Raw genomic sequence first — 23,001 nt, 5'->3', positions numbered from 1 at the left:
AGACAGATGCAAATCCTTGAACCTTGAGCTTACCGTATAATTATCTAAATTATTATGAGAATTTCAGTGACCATCTTCAATGGCCTTTTTACGACTTTGAAGTGTACAACATAAAAGGTGAATGTGATTCTCAAAAAATAAATTTCATAATTATTCCATGGGGCCAACCAAATATATAATCCCCTGTTGAAATTCAAAGAAACAACCTACATGTGATATACTGTACTCTGAAAGTAGGTTAACTTCAGACATGGAAAAAAAAAAGAACACAACCAAGATTTTACGATATAACTGCATATATTGTTTCATAAATTTCATTGTGCACATCTCATCTAATATATATATATATATATATATATACACAATTCTAAATACACAGCTTTACTAAGAAACACAAAACATACAAAGTACAAAACTCCTGCAATGCAATCCTCGGCAATATCTTAGCCACATAGCTTAGACAAAAAATATGTACATTTCAGCAATACTTGCTGCTCCTTCATTATTGTTCTGATACTGACGCTTGTCTTCGGTGCTTTGTCAGAGTGATCTGAAAGTAATAAAATAAATGTAAAGAATATGAGAACATAATTAAAATCACAGTGCATCTATACAATAAAAGCAAAAATAGTAACCTCATGAAGTTGGGTTGTTTCTCTGCCCACATTACACATATTCTTAGTAACGCTGACTAACCCTAATATTACACATCACAATACATATTTCAAAAGAAATGCAATATTTATTGAAATTACCTTTGATTGTTTTTGCAGTTCTTCTCTATTGCCTCTTGAACTTTAGTTGGGAGGGTTGTTGCTTCCCTTGGGGCAGGCATGAAGGGCTTGAAGTCTGATAGCTTGGTGGTGGGTGTCCGGATGTCTCCAATCCTAAAGGAGGGCATCGCGGGTTGTTGCAGGCTTCTGTCTATGTTCCCTTACAAATACACTAAACAGTTGATCCAAATCTTCATGCGTGTGCCCCACCATGAGAAAGAAAGTTTCACCTGAAAATAGTATTTACATCAGTATTATCACTATGAAAACAAATCAAATCAAATTGTACAAATTGTACAGAATACTGATTTGAGTATTGAGAATATTAAGAGAAAAATCAATCTTATGCATTTTTCAAGTTTCAACATTGTGTGCAGATTCTTTTATACTGGGGATGAGCAATTGGACATGAAATGCTTTTGCTTCAAAACAATTCTAATGTGGTTTAAAACAATTTACATAAATTATAAAAATATTAACCACTGCTGTGATTTCAGCATTTACTTTGAATTGTATAGTATAGCCTCAAGGAATAAATACGCAATACATGATATTGTATGTGGAATCATATACCAATAATTTCATTGATAACTATCTTCATGATAGCACTAAAAGTGATACCTTGGATTGCAGCGTCCACTTTTGACTGGCCGACAAAATCTTGCAGCTTTACTGGTCCTGGAAATGTCAAATAAATATTTGAACAATACATAAATTGCAACTTTAATGTAATTGGATAGTCATACAAATATAACAATTGCCAATTTCCATTCTGAGAAATCCACAATGCCTCCAAAAATAGACAAGCCTACCAGACAAACATTGAATTTATTCAACAGGCCCGTACCAAGCATTTAGCTAAGACAAAGATAAATTTCTATCCTTCTAAACGTGTGTTACAAATATAATGTAGAAACAAATGTCTTGACATACATGGCACGATCCCATTACAAAACAAATCCCATTACATCCTTTACTAATAATACTGGACAAACTACAATAACATAACCCATATATGTGCACTGTGGATACTAAGCTCCACTGGTTTCTAAATAAGAATCTACATAACTCCCTACCAATAGGATATGTAGACAGTAATATATGTTTTGGTTTAGTTTTTTGTTTACAAAAATACTGTTGCTAGGATGCAGCAGTGAACTTATTGTTATGTTTGTTTGCTTGTTTCTATACCAATATTCCAGCTATATGACAGCAGTCTGTAAATATTTGAGTTTGGACCAGTCCATCCAGGGACTGTTATCTTGAGCATCAGGTTACGCAATTGGGATACGATGACACACATCAACCTAGACAGGGAGCCTGACCACCCGATCCCGTTAGTCGCCTCTTACAACAAGCATAGTTGCCTCTTATGGCAAGCATGGGTTGCTGAAGACCTTTTGTGATGCATGCCATATATATAGCTAATATTAGTAAATTCCATTCAGGAGTATACACTGAGCAACAACAGGCAGCTAATTTTGGCTTATGGCACATGTAACTAGTACTTTGGGGGAACTTTTGTTCTGGAAGTGTTGTTTCATTGGTTGCCATCAGTTACAGAGACACATGGACAAATTGACTTACTATGATACTGGATGTAACATTTAATTAAATAACTTTGTGCAACATGCTTCCTTATAATAATTATGGTTTCTTTTATTCACTGTGGCACATGAACACTCGCTCACCTGGAATGAGTGAGTGAGTTAGGTTAGACGCCACTTTGAACAGTATTTCAGGTATATCACGGCGTGTCAACTTGATGTGGGAGGAAAGCCCAGTGTGATGTAGGTCTTAGACATTTACCACTGGTCAAACCCATGAGCATGTGTATGATGCTGAACCATGAACTGAACACATCCAGGGACAAAACTCTGCACTAAAGAATATAAACAGAGGAGTAAGAAGTGAAAAACTCCCTTAATATTGGAAGAATTATTATGTCATTATAATGTGAAAAGGAACAAGTCTTGAGTCCCACTACCAACTAACCACATTTCATTATTTTGAGCAATAACCGAGTTATGGGTGGCAAATTTCCAATTCAAGAAATTGGGGTTGTCAATCAGGTAAAGTTTCATTGTCCAGTGGTCTCTGAGAAGATTGCTTGTATTGTGCAAAGAATTGCATTTTGAGAGAGTGCAAATTAAGGGCATGTAATGGTCAAAATATAAAACATTACGAAAACAGAATCTGTGATGATCCCCATTACAATCTCTACATACTGGATTTCATTAGAGCACTAAAATTACTGCACATGTATCACCTTTCAAACAGAAATGACTTAAGAAGTAATGGTCGTAAATAGCTTTATCAATATTGGTGTTATGGCATCAACACACTTGAAGTTTTGGAGAATATTTGTTCTAAATCTAAGATGGTTAAGTGGCAGTCAATTCCAATTCCATTTTTGATGAGTTGATTTCCCACAAATACTTGATGGAAATAACTTGATTCTGATTGGACAATCAGGTTATGAAATCACAATAATCCCCCTCTTATTAAAAAGGCTGTTTTGAAACGGAAACTAATATTTTATAAAGTAGTAGTTTTTTACAGTCATTGTCTATAAGCATTTTAAAATATTTATATTTATAGGATACAACATGCAAAGTTTCACTACAATATTGAAAGGATGTGTGGCAATACATTTTGTGCAGAAAACCATAAAAATCTACAGAGAGAATGAATTTCAAGTTTTGAGGACAACAGAGGGCTTGACATTGGCACTTTTCATTTTAGAAATGTTACGTCATATCTTTTGTGTCACAGTGAGTGATATGTCATCCTAGTGGCTAGCTTAATTTTCTTTTGGGGTGCCCACTTCATGGTAGTTTTTGTGCTACATGCTTTCAATGCCTGACCTATGTGTAAACAAACTGTTTAAGCATATACAGCACCACTGTCGGTGATTTTGTTTGTTTGTTCACTTTCTTGTTTAACACTGCACTCCAACAATATTTCAGCTATATGACGGTGGTCTGTACAGAAGTCTGGAGCAGACAATAAAGTGATTGACATCATGAACATCAATCTATGAATTGGGATATGTTGACAAGCGTCAACCATGTCAATTAGCCTTACCACCCAATCCCGTTAGTCGCCTCTTACGACAAGCATAAACACAACATGTTTTTAATGTGGAGCACGGTTACCTGTAGATTTATCCATGCTTAATTTCAGATTTGAAACCTCATTCTCTGTTTTCGTTTCCAAGTTCAATTTAGTGCAGTTTACAGGTTACCAAGAGAAACATTGAAAACACAGTATTTTTATCTCCTGATATACTGAATAAAATTGGTAGCATATATATAGGTATAAATAGAGTTAGATAAAGTGACAGTAACATGAGAATGATATGAATTTCAAGTCTAAAGACACTAGTTAGTCTGAAAATGTCATGTAATACTGAAAATGTCATGTTTTAATGAAAACTTGATTTTTAAACATTTTGATAATGCCATACAAAAAACATTCATAAACAAACATCTCACAAAACTGTGATGCAATAAGATCAGTGTCATGTATTTTCAAAATGGTATTCTATCATTAAGTATTGTGACAATGTCTTGCGCACTTAACATAAACTGTATGTTTTGGACCATAATGTCAGTGCCCCAGCTGTAGTGTTCGGAACTGGTTGAAATTCACAACAAGAATGATGAATAAATCATTTGTCAAGATTAATCAAATTCTCTCAGATACATGTAGCCTATAGATCCTATAATTGCATCAGTGTTACAGTCGCGCTTGCATGTTGCTGTATATAAAAAAATTAAACCTTTGAGACATTAAAACAGTATTATCTCACATATTAATTCCAAGCTGATGTAATTATTCCAACTTTTTTATTTCCAAGTGTATATTTTTAAATGATATTGAAGTTTAAACAATTGACATAAGAATCGCAAGTGTGTGGTTTTTTGTTGTTGCTTGAATGGGCAGTTAAAATAATAATGTAAAAAGTATCCAGTTGGTTATTAAATTACATTCATTTTCCCTAAACCAATATCAGCAGTTATTGCTTTTTTATGACATAAGTAGAAATAAGTTATAATGTGTATTTTTATATAAAACATGAATTACCAATAAAAACATCATATTTGGAAGGCAATCTGCCATTAATATAATGTAAGTGTCTTGTAGGGATCAGCAAATAGTACCGACAAACATTAAGGATGTGCAGGGGCAACTTAAGATTAAAGATTTCTTGAAATGTTAATGGTTATCCAAAAACATAAAAAAGCATCAATTAATCATCTCGTTTATAGCACTGCTTGTGAAAAAGAATTATTGTTGATCTGTCTCACGATTTCACTACTGAAATTTTTTTTCGTGAATATCAACTTTGTCTTTCATGCATTGTACACATGCTTCCATAAAAAAAACATTTTGTTTAATAGAATGTTATGTTAATCATTATCAGATCTAACTCGAGAGTTACAAATATCTATTTAGATATTTATCTAGTATACATAACCCTAACAATGACTACTGAATTTCTTCCATTTAAAATTCTTGTTATCATAAAAACTTTAAAATAGGCACGTCAAGATAAGTCGTATTCTACATCTGAAATCAATGTTAGTGACAAGACTTTAATAGACTTTTTAAAGCATTTTACACTGATGGACAGTCATGAACATGATTTTTTGTCCGCTTTCCTAAACCTACATTTAACCTAGCTGACAAACCCTTTGTGAAATAATAATATGAATACACTGAATGGTATGAATGACCTGACAAACATCAGACTATGTTTATTCATTGTCTTTTTCTTATGCATACTACTTTAGTTTGCCAAACTCTTAAAACATGTAAACACAATATATCATATTAAAGTTAACAAGTTGTGTAAAGTATGTTTTGAAACTTTTGCTAGTTCACTTACTTAATAATATTTGTATCAAAATGGATATTAAATTGAACTAAACCTGTAAAGACAAATAAACAGGCAGAGATAAAACACAACAGCAAAATGTGAGCCTTCATGAAAACAAACACATGTGTGGATTTGAATCTCTCGTAGTGCATGATCCTATCTGTATTACAACCACAATTTATGCAACGCAATTCTGTTATCGATGTGCTTTGTAATGACGATTTCGCGATTTTATGAACAAATGATTCTGTCAAAGTACCTTAATCCTTATCCACATTCTGACTGGTGATGAATGATTCTTGTCAATGTTTTTGATAACCTTGTTAGCTCAGGGAGCAAAAACATGTTATTATTTTCACAAGATTATTCCTGTTTCACAAAATTTTGGTTGAAAAAGTATGTACCAAGGATGATAATTTGTGAGATTTGAGAATAGATGCCTTAAACATGAATAAATCCTAAATTATGTTTTAAGACACTTTGTCCCCAAAAGAGTTACCAGGTACATATGATCTGACACTCCCCTTTCGTAATCACAACATTCAACTTTTGGCTTTTGCATAGAGAATGGAATCTATTCATATACGTATGTGAAGGTTTTGCCTTATTGTATCAAGAAGTTATTTCAATGAAAATTAATAATGTTTAACTTGTTTGTAAATTTATGAGAAATAAGTTAGGTTTATTATGCAGATAGCAAATGTGTGCTTGGTAGTAATAATGAAACAATAGTTCAAAGAAATACATTATTGATACTGTGTATGTGCAATAACACTAATTACTTTCAGCATGTGATACTGTGTTATCATACAAGACCATATCAGTCATCCCATTCACCTGTAATCAGACGTGACACACCTGCTTGTGTGGGCCACTTCACGTTCTTATTACATAGGAATTAGCAATCAATGCTGTCAACTTATTTGTATGTTATGATTACTGCTCCTGTGACAATATGACATATCGTTTTATAATAAAAATGTATGATGCATGTTTGGGTAACCTAAAATATACAGTTGTGACTCATCACTAACATAGCCCCACACGCACCAGAAAACATTGCATCATCGATAAAGATAAAGTTGTGAGTCTTGAATGAGTGAGTGGGGTTTAACACCGCTTTTAACAGTATTCCAGTTATATCGTGGCGTGTCAGCTTAATGTGGGAGGAAAACCACGAGCACAGATATGGTGCTGACAACCTAGAAACATTGGACGAACCGGGATTCAAACCATAGGTTTCTGGCGTGCCCAAGGGACACAACTTTGCACGGTGAATTGCAATGCCTTTGACTACTGGTAGTGTCTGTATATAATTAGTATCAGGTCTTATCCATAATACTCCTTGTCAAACCCTTACGTTTATCGAATTTTGTTTTCATGCTAAATTCGGTTCCATTTTGAAGATCACTTTTACATGTATCCAGTTGGAAACAGCAAATATTAATAAAGATTTTGCATTATTCCTGGGCTTTCAGAAATTCGATATCGACATGACCTATAAAAACAAAGAAAGGGTTCTATCACTAGGATCACTCGAGAGTATGTCTCGTAAACTTGCCTAGCCCCACGCCTACTGTGTAGGCTAAGCACCACAGAGTAGCCCGAGCCACCCACCAACTCACACCCTAATTAAGTCATGGCCTTGTCGGCAACGAGGGAAACACTTACCTGGTATACTACGTACGTAACACCAATATAATGCCACGTGAAGCCATATATAGGCTACACAATCCGCGTACTTTCACAGAGCCCTGGCTCTTCCGCTCTTCCTTTCCTAGCTCATGTTGAAATTTTGATAAAAAATCATGCACCGTGCTTAGATTCCGAAACGAAATTTAAATTGGCAACACCATCGGCGATGGTAAAAACACCCAGCGAAACGCAAGACCGATGGAGTACCTCACCCCTACATTCGCCTGACATGTTTATTTTCGCGTTCGTAGCTCAACTCTATCTAATATTGCTGATGCAATAAATGAACTATATTTAACCATATTGCACATAAACATTACTTACCAATTTCAGTGCTTTTCTTTTTGGGCAGATTTCTTGAAGAAAGGTGTCTGTCTTGACTGTTGATGACGTTGGTAATATCTGTAATGGGTAGCAACATGTTCGATGAATATGTTCATAAAGAAACCATGATACAAACAGAAGGTCAACGTTCTTCAAGATATATACAGTGTTTGGTTTACAAAAATAGAATAAAATGCTTCTTACCCATGATAACGTTGTTGAAGCAGAGCTGATGAACCCTGCTTAGGCATCCAGAGCTTCTCACTGCGACCAGAACTTGGGTTATCGATGTGATTTACCTACTTGTCGAATAGTTATCAATTGACCGCCTGACTGAACGTTCTCGAAGATTTAACGATATTTAACGATACGTAATTAGGGTTAAACTTACTTACTTTGGAGATTTAACGTGCGCTTTCCGAATGATGCGTATTTCGCACACGGTAGGGTTAAATCTTCAAACACCATTTTTATGGTCGGGTGTCCACGGCTGATTGGTTTTGCAAATCAAACACAAGGGTGTATATCACGCCCCCGTGAGTGTTCACTGGGTGGTCACGTAATCTGTTGTAAGGTTTGGCACCAGCATCTCAGGTTACAATTTGATATTAATTCAAGTAATCCACTGATAATGTACATAGGTAGTTAACCTAATTACATTTAGTTTTGTCCGACAAGGAGCTAGTTTACTCTTTTTTTAGACATAGACTTTGTAACAGGCTCTTCCCCTGGAAAAAACATATATTGTAAATAAATATTTTGCCGTTTCCATCAACCTTAACACGTGATGTTCTATAACTGTTGTCTTGTACACTATCCATAGTGTAAGTCAGCTCGAGGAATTTTCATATAGTATTATCATTAATCAACATATCCTATGCAACAGATATGTTGCTATCCCGACAAAACTATTTCAACATTCTATATTGTATCGCAAATGTAAACGAATAGTTTCTATTATAAATACAAACCTACATGTTAAGCGGTAATACCAATCACGCATTAAATAACATATATGAACAACTGTCGGATTATAAAGTCTCACGTCGGTTCCTCCGTGCAACTTCATGCCTGACTTACATTCATATTGTTCTTTCAACACACTTACGCTTCTCCAAATTGAGAAAGAAGCTGTGTACACAGTGTTCTTACGAGTTACATTTACGCGTCCGGTTTGGCGGCAACTTCAAAGAGTGGACGAATGGTTGCTCCTTCAGGTAGCTATAATTACCCTCTCTATAATGCAATATCGTATTATCCATTTGTAATGAATGATAGTAACACTTGATTGGATTGGATTCAGTTAAATCTACATTTCTCAGGGTCTCTAACATCGAGATTTGAAATATCTTTCATGTAAATACCTTCTTTGTCTTGTGACTTGTATATATTCGTGTATATTCAGAATAGTACCTTCGCATTCCTGAAGTCTTTGCACAATGGCACAAGCAACGTGGTCTCTTTCTGTGAAAAATAGCACTCTTTATTTCAGCCACGGCAAAGATCCCGAACCACGCGCAGTCAGCAATGTTACGTCAGGTTACCGTCTTGCAGTTACGATACAGGTAAGTCGTCAAAATATTTATTGTTTTATTTCTGGATACACCGACCCTAGAACGTGGAAATATACAATTTAAATGTGTGGCTTTGCTGACATGCGAAATGCGTTTTGTAAGAGTCTAAGTGTAGTGTATTTATTTCTACCAATTTTGATAAAAGATACGCAAACAAACTAATCTGAAAAGGAGATAGATCCATCTCCTGTGGTTTTATTATGTCTTGTATAATGTCTACGTGTACATTAGGCAACTTATTGTTGCTGTATGGCAACACTTGATGTGTTGGTGTAGCTATATGAATTTGCCTGTGGTGATCGGTGAAAGTGAAAACACGGTTATTTACAAAATACCAATCCATGCAGTATTTAGATAATTTACATGCGAGCTACTCTGTTATTTATAACTTTCGAATTATTTCGATAAAAATAACTATTAAGACCTGATGTTTATGAATATAACAAATTTGTATTAATGTTTTCCTAAAATCAACATATATATCATCCTCTCTGATTGCTCCATCAAAGCTGGTGCTTGGGGAGGAGGAGACAATTTGGAATACCCAAGCGATGCATATTGTACGTGCTGTGCCGCCAGACTTCCTGCCAACAAGGCAATTAAATTTTCTCGGGTATTGTCACTTCATACGGTGATACATTGTCTCGCGCGCGTGGTCGAAGGGTATTGTTTATCACCGCCACCTTTATCATGCCATGTGATCGTTTTGTTGATTACACTGTATGTTACGGTTTCGCCGATCCTCAACTTTCAAAGCCTCAAATAAATTTATGTGATCATTATCTTATCCTTATCCCGACTTACACCCCCCCCCCCCCCCCCCCCACACACACACACACACACACACACACACACTCCAAGAGCAAATTCACTGAGGCTTGACCACTACCAATTAACAGTTGTCAGTTAGTATGTTATTGTATATATTGAAAACCGTGAGCGTGCTACTATGGGGAGGGGGGAGGGTTTAGGGAGGGTGTTGGTTCTTCACCTGGTTACTCATCAATCAGACTGTATACGGTATACTTCAATAATGATAAAATACCATTAGTCCCTGGGGTGGCCGAGTTACTTTTCTTTTCGTCTGTCGATTCATATTTTGGAAAATCAAAGGGGAACCACTCCAGCTTATGCAGCACACACATTTGGGAAGGTGGCTTCAATCATTAATAATAATATTTCTTATCATGGCTTCACACTCGTTCCGAACTTTTTTAAGATCGGACACCAGGTTATGCTGTCGGAAATTCAAGACATTTCTTTATTTTCTTGAGTAGAGACAGGCCTATCGGAAATTCGAAATTGAACAGCAACGCCAAATATACATTCCGGCGCAGTGATCAGCTGGTGTCAGTGGTGAGGAGCAGCCTAGTCCTGTACCAGGCTGGCAGCATGGCGCTCTGGGTGGTTTGTGCATTATGTATATCGTGACAAGTTCAGACCCTCGTGTTATTTAATGCCACACTTGGCAATATTTAAGCCATTTGAAGACAGCCTGGTCCGGTGATTGTTGTTATGAGCAACAATCCATGCCACCATGCCATGACACTGTCAACATTGGTAGCTGTGGACCAATTCTAACATGAAATTCCCCAGTTCAGTAGCATAAGAGCCCTATCTTCTCCTACAAAATAAGAGATATATGATAAGGACCTCTGTATTTGTTGCATTGTCTTGTTTATAGGTTAATGCATTCAATGATGATGACCAGGACCTACAAGTGACCCTATTTCAGGTGAGTTACAACAATTCATACTCAATGAAAATGAACCATGTCACCTCATATGAGCTAATACTTTTACTTTATGTTTGGGGCTTATCAGGGACAATTACTTAATTATTTCATCTTGGTCATGAGGCCATTAGCGGCGACATGATGACAACAGCAACCTACATGACATGTACAGGCTCCTAAAATTGGATAAGCAATGAAGCCCAGTTGCTGATTCTTTGAGTGGATAGTCTGAACTGGGCATTTCATTTATCCTCAGAAAAAATGTCATTTATATATAATGTACATTTTTCAACTGAATTAGTTTGACGTTGACATTATGTTGCAGGGGTTACTCCATGAGGAATCAGCACAGGAACGTCATGAGGTTAGTAAAGCAGAAACAGAAACCCAGATAGCCCACCTGTACCTGTAAAGTTTGCATACTATTGTAACCGAGGACACAGGTGGCCTATTCATCTATGGCGCCGCAATTCGCTGTACAGAGTTGCATCCCCTGGGCACACCAGAAACCTATGATTGTGGGTTTGACTCCTGGTTTGCCCCGGTTCTAGGTTTGTCAGCACCATACCAGTGCTTGTGGGTTTCACCGAAGTGGTAAACGTCTGAGACCTGCATCACTTCGGGGTTTCCTCACACATTAAGCTGACACGCCGCGATATATCTGTAATACTGTTAAAAGCGGTGTTAAACTCACTAACTTCTTTATGAACGTATACTTAATCTTGCCATAGACTTAAAATGCCAGAAGTTTATAAAGCTATTTTGACCCAATATTCAGCACTGACTAGTGAGTAACATATTATGGAACCATACACCCATATGATATGTTTCTTTTATTAGAATCTACCCGTCATGGAATACCAGGATCTTCCAGTAAGTACTTTGTCAGATTTGATACTACTTTAACCTCATTTTACAGTGCATATTAAACATTGTGTGTACACATGGTTTGTTATTCTTAATTATACTAAAATATTACTACATGTAACTGAAAGTTATTATGATTCACATGATCAAATAAGCTATTTTGAATACCTATGATAAGAGAAGTATGCAATTTATGTAACTTTATGTACCTCCTAGGGTATCTTTTCAAAAAACTACTATTTTCAGGTGATACATTACAAAGGAAGAGCATCACAAAAGAGTAGAAAGGTAATTAAACTTTAATCATTTCATGAACAACATACCTGTATATTAAATGAATTACTATATTAGCTTGAAAAGTAATGTTATTGCTGTGATGGTAAGGCTCAGTGACTGCATGTCTTGAATATGTCTTGCAGACTTGAATATGAATACAATGTTGTTTTTGGTAATAGTTATTTTTTTGTAAGAGTGGTGTTTAAGTAACAATGATATCATTCATATGCATAAGGTATTTAATACTTTCTTTATCAGATTCCACATTCAAGTTCAAGGCTTAGAAGCATGAGGAAAACAGGATCTGAAAAGGTAAGTTAGGAAAGCTTTCCATATATGGATTGGATATACATGTATATAGACGGCTTAGTTTTGAATTAAATGCTGTTTTCAAACATTCCTTTAACACTTAACCTTTTTAATAAATGGTTTCACACAAATAAATGCTCTCACTGCAATGTTCCTCAATCCATCTGTTATAAAACTTCCGTTTGTCATCTTCTCTGAACTAAGTGCCAGGTCATAGAAAAGGAATATCAATGTCAAATACATGTCAGGCAGACTGATCAAGCATCTAAGATTGTGCAAACTGAGAAAATGGTAAGTTAATATATATGTAACTGATTTATAGTTAATTGACTAAACCCTAATATGTTAAAAATGGTAGATAGTTCCTGATATATGTAAACCAATAGTTTGATTCTCTTTCAGGTTGAGACATACTTGCAAAGAAGGCGGCACAATAAAAAGGTGAGCAGATTGTAGAAATAATGGGCAGTAACTGACAAGTTCATATGCTAGTGTATACATGTATGTGGATTTTCATGGGCCATGGACACTGTTGCTGTGCATGCCTATAACTGAAATAGATGACTCACCCTGATTATGATCCTTGGCAACATTACTATCCACATGGGTTTCATTCAGATGAGAGCTAATGATTCACTGTCTTATCCAAATGATAATCACCACATTTCCTATAGCAAGATCAGTATTGTGAAAAACTGGAAATTAACACAGGCAATGGTACAGGCACTGTGTTAATACAATGTGGATGGTATTTGTGTATCTTTCTTCCCTTATTTGGCTTATTTGTCATAAAGCATCTGGTATAAGATATGAATTATCAGTATCCAGTTCAAACAATCTGATATGCCCTTGCTTTAAATTGTTAAAATATAAATTGAAAACTTCAAAATAGAATATACAGAAATGACTGAATCCTCTTTGTCCACTTAGTACCATGCTTTAATATAAACACACATAACACTGATTTTGTCCATAGATGTCCCCCTGCAAATTCAATGTTGGCATGATTGTGGAGGCATTGAGGAGGATGGCTTTTGGTATGTAATTACTGTTTGCATTGTTGAAGGAAATTTCATATATTGAATTGTTTTCATCATGCTTCACACAAGTATTTTTTTTATGATTATGTTCAGATTGCAACGATTTGCTAAGATACTGATGGATCATGATCTTCCTTATGTATCAATATTTATTATTTCATATCAATTAATTGCTTTAACTCTCCTGACTGAAAATCAATTGTCTGTCCCCCTTTTTCATACTAGGCATTTCATCTGAACTTTTTAGCACTTTGAAACAGAAACTTTGCTTGAAGGATCACACTTTTTGTGACTCTTGAAATTGCTCACATAAATCCATTGCGGCAGTAGTGAAAACGACATTTGTGTTCATTACGGAACCATTTCTGCAGTTTATGCTGAATAACATAATGTCCTTTCTGTCTGATCATTCCCATCTGTTACCCAGCTACAACCTATGCCAAGTAACTCCAGTTTTCATCTCTTTTGAAACCTCTGGGTTTTAAGCTGACAGTTTATGTGATGACATGCAGATTAACACATGTTAGTAGCATCTGAGTAGTATGATTCTTATAATTTAATGTTCTTTTTGAAGTCCAGTTCATGGTTACAGTTACTGACAAGAACTTGTTATTGTATTATCAAAATTAGGGAGACATGTGATAGAAGTTAAATGTTTTCTGACAGGAAGTGCATAGTGGTTTGAGTTGGTTGGTTTGACTTATTGTTTTTAAAAGAACTTCTATACACTTTGTATTCCAGTAGTGTTGTGTTTTCCATCTGCTAATAATAGATTCTGGGAAAATGTCAGTGGGGCAAAAGTTATTTACAGAACAGTGAAAATGGAAATTCATGTTATCCTTCATTTTCTGCCTCAATCATGATTTATTTTTTATCTTTATAAAACAAATACAGGTATAAAGCCAAAATATTATCGGTCCAAAAGGAGAAAGTGAACCTACATTGGACTGGCAACAACTTAAACGAGTGGCTATCAACAAACAAGATTAGGTTAGAGGTAAGCAGAATACAAAGATAGAGCAGAAATATAATCAGTTATAAAAGTTTTCACACAGATTACAATATGATTAATGATTTTCATACCATCAATAATTTCTCATAGCTTTTTATCTGAATTTTTACATTTATCTTCGGAGCTCATCACTATTTACATATTTGTATTGTCTAAAACTTTTCACTGTGACTTTTTTAAGCCTTCAAGAATTGGTAAACATGTAACAAGAATTAATGAACAGGTTACAAGAATTAATATATAATTATATATCTGATTTAGTTAAAGAAAGGTGACGAGGTAGAGGCCCCATGGCTGGTGCACAGAGCAGATAGGTACCCAGGTCATGTGGAGCGCATTGATGGAGGTAACTCTAAGAATATTTAAATAGCCTATACCCCTTCAATTGTACGTATGCTAAGTGACCTTGAACTTTAAATATGCTATGATTCAAATTTATTAAGTCTTACATTGTCGATCCCTGGCCTCGTCATACCAAAAGACGTTAAAAGATGGTACTTGTTGTTACCCTGTCTCGCTCTCTGCATTAGGGGGCTAAAACAGGGACTGGTCAGCTTGGAGTCATGTACTGTGTACTGAGTAGGGTATTCATGTTAAACTGCGGAATGGTATTTTAGTGGGCTAGAATCAGTCCGGACTAGTACAAGCAGCCACACACACACACACACAGGTACGTGCATGCACGCCGCTATATATGTGCAATAATCTTGGACGCCACGTTAAACCCAATTTCAACTCACCTCACCTCTCTTACATTGTTCATGTGGCTAAGGCATGTGGAATGTGTTTATTACTGAAATGATAAAGCATTTTAATGTTTCTTCATATCTTTTCAGAATATGTGCACATAGGTTTCAATGACCAGCCGAAAAAAAGAATTCATTTCAAGTATGTTGAGAAGAAAACGTAAGTAAAGTAGACTATTTACATTCATAATACGTCTTATGCCCTAGACTCTATTGTAAACTCTAAGCTGCATATAGGCTTCTGATGCTATATTAGACAATATGGATCCACTCATCTATACAGCTATTTTCTTCTGTGATAGGACCCATTGCTGGAAAAATCGCCTCACCCATGAGATATAGTGCAAAGTCGCCCAAGGACATGTCTTGTAATATAGCATGTGAATAAATATTTTTTTGAAAGATCTCATGAAATTAGTTTTATTTTTTGTGCTTGTAATCATGTGAACTAAAAATGTTTTTTTGGGGAAAAAGGTCATTTAAAGCAACTCCAGATTAAACTATCCGATGATTGAACCTTATTTCTCCTGAATTTAAACAATCCTGCTAAATATTACTGCAGAAAAAAAATCTGCCAGAAATTTCTGTAGAAAAAAAAAAATTCTGCCAGAAATTTCTGTAGAAAAAAAAAATACTGCCAGAAATTTCTGCAGAAAAAAAAAATTCTGCCAGAAATTTCTGCAGTAATGCATTTTCTGAGCCAATTTTTGAGCTTGTAAACATGTGTACACACTGGGACACACATTAGTTGGATTCGTCTCCTCGAGATCTTTCCAATGATATAAAACATGTTTTTGTAGCTCGCTTCCTTCTGTGTGGTCAAGTTCGGACTCCTGGCCATTCCTAAGTTGTCCCGCCCTGCCTTAAGGCCTCGCCGCTACAGAACATTAAACATGATAAAGCAGGTTCGACACAGCCAAATGTAAGCATGTTCGACACAGCCAAATGTAAGCATGACATAGCAGTCGCTACAATGAGGCTATAGCTACTACAAGCAGGACATATCCACTACAGGTTCGACACAGCCAAATTTAAACATGATATAGCAGTCGCTACAATTAGGCTATAGCTACTACAAGTAGGACATATCCACTACAAGTTCGACACAGCCAGATTTAAACATTATATAGCAGTCGCTACAATGTTATCTGGTCTCCTTATCGATATAAATTTGAGTCTGGCCGTTTTGTTGTGATTTCAATTTAAAATATCCATGACCACCTGGTAACTCCCAGTGCAGTTTATGGTAGCTCAGGAGACTTAATACAAATGCTACTGAAATCTTGTAAAGAATAATATTATTCATTGTTATCACACCATTAAGCCAAACTATTTATTGTGAGTTTAAATAACTTTGCGGGTTGTATTTGAAGTCGAAATATTGACCTTTTGACCATATCTAGATATATGTCAGAAACTAACTAAATTGATATGTTGATATAATGTATCACAGTGTTCCCACTGGCTTTTGAAACTGCCAGTCCTTGTGGACTGGCGACTCTAAAAATTACCAGTCCCCTCTAATTTTTGCCAGTCCCAACTTTCAACAATTAAAAAACATATGAAAATTATTTGGTTTTAATTCTTTCAACTTCATGTTCAGTGCAAAGATGTCATCTTTGAAGTAACTTATTTAGCTCTATACATCATTCACACAGTCACAATTATTCTCTTTATTTTTTAATATTTTCAAACAAAGTTGATACAACTGGATATTTAACCTATAAATGACAAGGGGAAACCCTGATGGTAACAGACAAGCAGGCATTGTTCGAAAAATGAACTTATATCTGAATATATGAATATCACCGATTTTTTGTTCAACAACAAAGATAAGTTCTATATTTGCCAGTCCACAGGGACTGGCAGTCAGATGAATTACCGGTCCAAGCCTAATTTTACCGGTAAAATAACTGGTAATTACCGGTAAACGGGAACACTGTATCAAATTGTAACCTACTGAGAATTTACAATCGTAACAAATCAGAAGTTTGCATCTGTTGCGTATTTGATGTAAATTGTAATGGACTCAAATGCATTCCAATAAAATATTAGACCTCTCGATCTACTTGTGCTGTTGTGATTGTGAACAGTTGATATTTTGATTGTCAATGGTGACAGATTAGATAGCATGAGGTGTAATATTTCAACTGAATTATTCCATAAAGCGTGTGTAAATATTTAAAGTAGAGTACAGTTTGATATGCAATTTTGGTAACAATTAATATTTCTACCAAAATGATATTTACTTTACTGTACCAATTTAATCATGTCATGAAATGAACAAAAACCCAACTAATTAATGTCCAGTAAATGTTCAATCTACATGTGATCTTTATATAATTTACAGAAACAGATAACTCTTTAACAGTTTGTATTCAAATATATTTCAAATGCATAAATTGATATTGACATTACTAAAAACTTTAAGCATCAAAAGAATTATTTTTAATTCCCATGCGTATTGCAATCATAACTCATTTATTCCCTTTGTTTAATTGTGAAACCAATCTGGTTTTACGTCCACAAACATGTTTTGAAACTTTTAAAACAAAAAGATTTCTTTTGTGCAAGCAATTGCCATGTATTATTGATTATTAATCATATCAATTTATATATAAGAATAAAGTTGTGCTTACTGTGTCATTTTGCAATAATTATATTGTTATGGTGTAACATTTTACAATTGTTAACAAATCTTTAGAACTTTAGTTTATTTCAATCAAGTCAAGTGGTGTGATCATTTTGATATTTTTTTTGTAATTCAATCAAAACGAGAAAAATAAAAAAATATAAATACATAGAAGAAATTTGTTTTCCTTGTCAAATAACGATGAAAGCATGAATTTATCTTATGCTCCTTGTATAGCATGCTCCTTGTGAAAATTCATTCCATTTCTTCTTCGAATGTACATTACTGACAGCTATCGATAATCTTGGAGGACAAAAAACTCTACATAGTATTCTTTTTGGTGATCCAAACTTAGATGTTTTCCTGAATACAAAAATATTTTTGTCTGTACACAAATTTATAGAAATGACTAACAGATTCAGTAGCTAGCATATTATTGTTTCCAAACTGTTATTCATTAATATTGTTAAATCTATATACAATACTGAAATGTATAATATTAGCATATGTATGAGATGCACACTGTCTTCACTTTCCAGCACATTGTACATATCCTTCATATGAGCACTGTATATAAATTTATATTGCGCACTATGTTTCCACAATGTGAAGCTTCAACTGTAAATTGTTAATTTTCATTATGCAATATTATGTATAACTGTATATAGGGAGAAGGCGGTAATAAGTGCTGCCCTTTGTCTTTTTGGACAATAAAATATGTTTAATAATATTTCTTCTTGTGATCTGACAAAGTTAATATTTTCAAGTCAAGATATCAACTTTAGTAAACCACATGAAGGGATAAACATTGCATTTGACAAAATAAATTCAAGTCTTATATTTTCTTTGTGATCTTCATGACCTTACTCAGAAAACCATAGTGTCAATGAGGCAGACTGACTATAGGTGTGACAAAACGTGATATTTCACCTGATTTTCACTTCAGCGAAAGTATGTTTTCAACATGGTCAGACTAAACAAAGTATTTCATGATTAAATACATACCGGTAATACAAATATCAAAACGTGTTTCATTAAAACAATAGTGAATTTCTGTGTGACATTGATATAAAGAGCTGTAGTACACTGTCATTAAATTGATGCATCTGTTGAGTTTACTGTTTACAAAGAACATACTGTTTGTGTTTTCGACATATCAGATGAATTGATTCTTTCAAGATTGTTCTTAAGTTGCATGTAATGTTACACACTGTGATTAATTTTCCTTAAATTTCTCTATTTGAGATGAATGTTGTTTTCTAAATAAGCACTATTTTGAGAGAAGGTGAATATGCATTGTTTATAAAAAATGTTATTGAAGTAGGAATATTATTATAATATTATTGAATTATTCATTTCAGGCCAGCGGGTCAACACAATGAAGTACTAGTATCCGATGATGGATGTCTGGTGGAGCTTTCTGCTGACAGTAACACAATGGTTACTGAAGTGAAAAGCCATAATCATTTAATCAACAGATGTGCTTCCTGTCACATTTCTCTTAAATAGGACGAGGAAGTGAAAAGACTTATTCACTCACATATCAACATGGCCAATATTTATCGGACACTGAAAAAGCACATTGTACCATTTGTTTTCTCGTGGAATTTAATAAGGTGCTTTTGACTGACAAAGACACCCAGTCCATGTTAAGTTTTGAAAACTTATATTGTGAGAAATAAAGATATGAAAATTTTGGTTTGTTTTTCTTTGTTAAATATGAGAAATCCAGATTGTTCCATCAACATAATTTGTACCGATACATATATTTTATCTTGGCTTGATTACCGACTTAAGTTTGATTCCTTTTTATCTTTTGTTATTTTATCTGTACTCATATCTGATCAAGACATTTGAAAACTATTCAGGATAAATGTATTAGTAGCTTCCTTTTGATATACAATTATCCCTATCATCATACAGGATTAGGTGAGGGTGTTCAAGAAGTTGGTAGTTGTATCAATTCTTATATTTCTTCAATTTCATACATTATTTATATTTATCAATTTTTAGTTTCCTTTAACTTATTTTAAACAGTTCACACATTATTACTTTTTCGTGCACGGTGCAATCTCAATCGGCAATAATCAGTTAAGTAAGGGATGTTTGAAAGTATCATCTGTCATTGTACACACTGAATAGAGTTATCGCCCCTTCTGAAAATTTATTTTGACACACAAATTATTTTCATAATTAACATTGTAATATGTTAAAATGAGAATCTTAGCAGAAAAAGTGTCTTTTGTCAACTGGACTCATAGCAAAAAGATAGTGCGTTGTGCAGCAAACACCACTATGAAACGTGAAATAAACATGATCTCAATCTTGATCTAGAGTTCGCCAAGCCACGCATTGACTGAGCAATTTTGCAAAAGTACACTGACATGTTTCATGTTATGCGGTTTATTTATGATACAAAACTTCTGTCATTGAATGTACTGTCACATTGTACCTATATGCTGACGAGGTTATGATAAAACAATCTAATTCTGAAATACGTATCTCGAAATGCACCTTTCGATTCACTTCCGGGATCCTGTCAGCAAAATGCTAATTCCAGTGTATTACAGGCATATTTTAGTTGGACCTCATGATTTAATGTGAATTATCTTCTGTATTAGATACAGAGGATACCATTTTTTGTTTGTTTAAAATGTCCATCAGTGAAATGCACAACATGCTGTCTGTTCCCTATGAGCTGATGCGACTCTCACTGCATGGAGCTATGCTCTCCAAGCCTCGTTTTCGATCCAAGATGGCGAAAGTGTGAAAAAGGTGAATAGCTACTACAAGCAGGACATATCCACTACAGGTTCGACACAGCCAAATTTAAGCATGACATAGCAGTCGCTACAATGAGGCAACAGCTAATACAAGCAGGACATATCCACTACAGGTTCGGCACAGCCAAATGTAAGCATGACATAGCAGTCGCTACAATGAGGCAACAGCTACTACAAGCAGGACATATCGGCTACAGGTTCGACACAGCCAAATTTAAGCATGACATAGCAGTCGCTACAATGAGGCAACAGCTACTGCAAGCAGAACCTATCGGCTACAGGTTCGACACAGCCAAAAATAAGCATGACATAGCAGTCCCTACTATGAGGCCATAGCCATTACAAGCAGGACATCCGCTTCAAGAGGACCATGTTCACTACAAGCGGGACCTATAACGCTACAAGCAGGACCTAGCCACTACATTAGACATAGCCACAACAGAGGACCGTCGTCACTATAATCAGGACATATAGCCGCTACAAGCGGGACTAAACCGCCACAAGCAGGACATAACCGAACCAAGCAGGACACAGCCAGAACAAGAGGACCGTCGTCACTATAGCAGGACATATAGCCGCTACAAGCGGGACTAAACCGCCACAAGCAGGACATAACCGAACCAATCAGGACATAGCCAGAACAAGAGGACCGTCGTCACTATAAGCAGGACATATAGCTGCTACAAGCGGGACTAAACCGCCACAAGCAGGACATAACCGAACCAAGCAGGACACAGCCAGAACAAGAGGACCGTCGTCACTATAAGCAGGACATATAGCCGCTACAAGCGGGACTGAACCGCCACAAGCAGGACATAACCGAACCAAGCAGGACACAGCCAGAACAAGAGGACCGTCTTCACTATAGCAGGACATATAGCCGCTACAAGCGGGACTAAACCGCCACAAGCAGGACATAACCGAACCAAGCAGGACACAGCCAGAACAAGAGGACCGTCGTCACTATAAGCTGGACATATAGCCGCTACAAGCGGGACTAAACCGCCACAAGCAAGACATAACCGAACCAAGCAGGACACAGCCAGAACAAGAGGACCGTCGTCACTATAAGCAGGACATATAGCCGCTACAAGCGGGACTAAACCGCCACAAGCAGGACATAACCGAACCAAGCAGGACACAGCCAGAACAAGAGGACCGTCGTCACTATAAGCAGGACATATAGCCGCTACAAGCGGGACTGAACCGCCACAAGCAGGACATAACCGAACCAAGCAGGACACAGCCAGAACAAGAGGACCGTCTTCACTATAGCAGGACATATAGCCGCTACAAGCGGGACTAAACCGCCACAAGCAGGACATAACCGAACCAAGCAGGACATAGCCACTACATAAGACATAGCCAGAACAAGAGGACCGTCGTCACTATGAGCAGGACAAATAGCCGCTGCACGCGGGATCTAACCGATACAAGCGAGACAGTCACTGTAAGAGAAACAGCCACAACAGGCAGGACATAACCACAACGAGCGGGCCACAGCCTCTACGATATATCTAAGCAATGTTGTTCAGGTAATCCTGACAACAACTCGGCGATCGTGTTGTGACGTACAACCCCTACTAACTCAATCTGGTTATTTCATCAAAATGGGAGGCCTTTTGTCAGGTGGGGTTTTGAGCTTGTCTTTTATCGCTAACATATCTATAAGGATTTGTATACATATCCGCGCTTATAGTGTCAGTTGTATATTGAAATGCTAGGAGCGTCGCAGTAACGGCCTTACATTTTTCCGATTTAGTTATTTACGAACATGCGTTGAAAAAAATGTATCTAAATACACCGACATGGCAAACAGCGTTAGTCAGAATGTTTTTAATAACTGAACCGCATGGCAGTTACAGAACATAGCAGCCACTATAGTGTATATTTTATATACAATAACAATATCATTAACAATAACAACAACACTAATATATGGTAAAAACATCAGCATTCCAGGGTACGACTGGCCCAGTCGTCTGAGGCGCCGGATTTCGCCGTGCAGAGTTGTGTCCCGTGGGCATGCCAGAAACCTATGATCGTGGGTTCGAATCCCGGTTCACCCCTATTATATTTCTAGGTTTGTCAGCACCATACCCGTTCTCGTGGAGTTTACCAAAATGGTAAGCGTCTGCGACCTGCATCACGTCGGGCTTTCCTCCCGGATTAAGCAGACACACCGTGATATTACTGGAATACTGTTCAAAGGGGCGTTAAACCCAAGTCACTCACTCACTCAAATTGCATTCTCGTGCCCAGAACTAACATCCAGCGTTAACTTCGCCAAGACGACACACAGGGTGACCTTTGACACATTCTTGGCCATCCTTGCTTCATAAAAAAATAT

The 23,001-nt window shown here is 36.1% G+C and overlaps 1 long non-coding RNA gene and 1 pseudogene across 1 annotated transcript; one reads left to right on the top strand and one right to left on the bottom strand.

The window, feature by feature from the left end:
• Positions 1 to 380: 380 nt before the first annotated feature.
• On the bottom strand, positions 381 to 7,438 carry LOC139465601 (uncharacterized). The gene is made up of 4 exons (XR_011653171.1): positions 7,330 to 7,438; positions 1,395 to 1,451; positions 756 to 1,003; positions 381 to 550 (listed from the first exon to the last, which is right to left on the bottom strand). It is a non-coding gene; the product is annotated as an uncharacterized lncRNA (long non-coding RNA).
• A 3,455-nt stretch (positions 7,439 to 10,893) lies between these two features.
• On the top strand, positions 10,894 to 20,987 carry LOC139456245 (uncharacterized; annotated as a pseudogene).
• Positions 20,988 to 23,001: the final 2,014 nt, after the last annotated feature.

This window comes from Haliotis cracherodii, unplaced genomic scaffold (genome assembly GCF_022045235.1).
Source record: "Haliotis cracherodii isolate W230 unplaced genomic scaffold, xgHalCrac1.p SCAF_1, whole genome shotgun sequence".
NCBI classification, from domain to species: domain Eukaryota; kingdom Metazoa; phylum Mollusca; class Gastropoda; order Lepetellida; family Haliotidae; genus Haliotis; species Haliotis cracherodii.
This window is presented reverse-complemented; position numbering and strand designations above follow the sequence as displayed.